Source organism: Pseudochaenichthys georgianus, chromosome 1, assembly GCF_902827115.2.
Source record: "Pseudochaenichthys georgianus chromosome 1, fPseGeo1.2, whole genome shotgun sequence".
NCBI lineage: Eukaryota > Metazoa > Chordata > Actinopteri > Perciformes > Channichthyidae > Pseudochaenichthys > Pseudochaenichthys georgianus.
Window position 1 is genome coordinate 16,282,058 of NC_047503.1, and position 2,925 is coordinate 16,284,982.

Genomic DNA, 2,925 nt, shown 5'->3' on the forward strand with positions numbered 1-2,925 from the left:
TAACCTTAACCATAACCAACACATGCCTAACCCTTAAACTTACCTTCAAATGTGCAGAGGACTCCCCAAGTGCTGTGTTTAATTTATTTTAAAGTAGGCCTGTGTATTATTTTTAATTCTCATTATAAGAGTTCTTTGTTTCTTATTAGAGGTTAACAGTTTTATATTATGTAATAAATAGCCTAATAAATGCAAAAAAACTGTAGTTTTTGTCTGATATAACAATAAAAAACTATGAAATATGTTTTGCGGCTCCAGACAAAAAAATGTTTTGGAAAAAGGAGCAAAATGGCTCTTTTGGTCAAAAAGGTTGCAGACCCCTGCCCTAACCCTAATCCTAAACCTAACCCTAACCAAGTCTTCACCCTAACATTAATGATTCCCCTCATGGGGACCTCCAATTTGTCCCCATAAGGGAAGCCAGTCCCCACACGTGACTATGTAAACAGATTTAGGTCCCCACAAGTATAGTAATGCTAGACCACACACACACACACACACACACACACACACACACACACACACACACACACACACACACACACACACACACACACACACACATTAAAGCCTTAAGCCTACCTGGGGTATTTCAATTGTTTAGTAACCAACTCATTTGAGTATTAACTCTGAATGTGCTTTGTGGTGTGGCTCTTTAAGGCAAACACTTTGCTAATTGGTCTTTTGTGTTGAAGAACTGTGCACACATTAGCAATTATGATGACTGTTACATCAGGAGGCAATTATAATAAACTGTAAAGGCTGCTGTGACCTGTGAATTGGTCTGCTGCACACAGTGCTGCTTGAAAAGTGAACTGAGAGCTCTTAGCTGTTCAACAAAGCAGGAAAGAATATGCTGGTTGGCGCTTCGCACATTAGCATGCAATGGTGCATCATGCTGGTGACTGTGCAGTTGGTAAATTGTTTATGTCAACAGTTTCCTGGACTGACCGTTACTGACCTTTACAGTAAGCTGGGATTTCCTTCATGTTGTTGCTCTGCAGAAAAACTGCCCTGTGGTTCTGTCTCAGCTGATGGTCTGTGTTCATGAGGGTCAAGGAAACGGGGAAAATCCAATCCTGTTTAAAAGTGTGTGTGTTTGTTTGTTTCACCCCATATGTGCAACTTTGGAAACAATGACCTCTCCTGGGAAGTAGTCCAAACATTTTTGTCGCCTCTGTCTCTTCCTTTTGCTCTTCCTTTTTCGCTCACAGTCAGGCTGACATGCAGCGGGCACCCGCCCCAGAAAAACACAGCAGGTTTCACTGCTATGACTTTGTTCCTTGTTACTATTAATATCCTTCTTCAATCTCACACAATGCTCCCAGGTCTTTATAATAAGTAGTTTACTCTACCTACGTTCTAGGAATTTCAGTGGAAAATGATCAGTTGTTTGATTCATTGATTACAACCAGAATCAACAGTTTGTTCACAGGTTTGTATAGAGGTAAATTCATCTTTTGACTTTTTGGTTATTGGACTTATAGGGTTGAAGCCTCGAGGTTTTGCTTTTTGACCGGCGTCATTTCGTATTTTTATAAACAGATGTAAGAAAAAATTGCTTTTTTGAACATTAAAGCATGAAACATAAGCATTAGAAACACACAATACTTATTGGAATCTGAAAATTAGCATAAGCCAGATTTAACTTAAAAATCCTTGGCACATTCCATTGTATAACACAGATCGACACCCGTAAATTTCATTGTAACTTGGTTTCTTTCAAATCCATAAAACTAATCTGTTTTCGTTGTTTTGTTTTTTCACTCAGATTATATAGTTCCTTATTATCTTATTTCCATGTTAATCATCTTAGTTTAAAAATGCTAATATCAACAATGCTAACACGCTGAGGTTTAGCAGGTTCACTGTTTGCCACATAAACCATCTCAGCATATTAAGCATGCTAAGATTTGCTAATCAGTAACACAAATTACGTCTGAGACAGATGTTGATGTCATTAGTGTCGCCGGTATTTGGTCATCCAAATATGAGACAAATTTAAATGTGCACCAGATGATCCCAGTATAAGAAGAAGTTCAAACTTCAACTTTAAAAAAAGTCTTTCACCTTGGTCATATATTTCCATTATTTCTCTGTCGAAGCCCATTAGGTCCTTTTCTTTACTCCCTGTACCGTGCTGAACTCATAAACACAGCAGCAGCTTGCCTGCAGTCAGCAGCATATGTTGCCTACTGCTATTGAGCGATGCTGTATTCTGTGAGAAAAGGGTTGAGGCTATTAAATGGGCGAGAGGGGGGTTTGCATATTTCAAGTCCCAACACAAAGGCCTTGTAACGTACTTCTGTGCATAGGGAAATAGCAGGGATTTAGTTTGAAGCTATATACAGGGGAGGTGAAACAATTATGGGTGCTGTGGAATTTGGTGCATTATTGAAAAGCACATTAATTACAACAATTTAAACACAGGGGGGATTAAAGCAGCCATTACTGCTGACTTGAAGTTGAAATTATTAATGGGAGACATCGGGCTGTTTTAAATCATTGTGTCGACGCTGAGCAGAACAGTGTGCAGGATTGTGTGTGTGAATATGTTCGACCCTCCTAATGAGTTCAGAACAATTTGAGAGTTTTGCAGCAGCTGTCACACACTGTGGATCACCAATGGCATGTTTCAGCATCCCTCCCCTCGAACCCAAGCAAGTCCAACTGCTTTCTGCCAAATGAGTTTGGTTCGCAAGGCAGATGAAAGAGGAAGATAAAGAGGGCGAGGAAGAGGAGAGAGGAATCGAGGGATGGGAGAAGGAGGAGGGAGGGGGTTGCTGGGGCTCTGAGCTACAGCTCTGTATTGGACGTCTGAACGAGAGGGGTTGGGTCTTTCTCCATCTCTCTCACCACCTCCACTGAGAAGCAGAGAGTGAGCAGCACACAAACAGCTGCCCCCCCCCCCCCCACACACACACA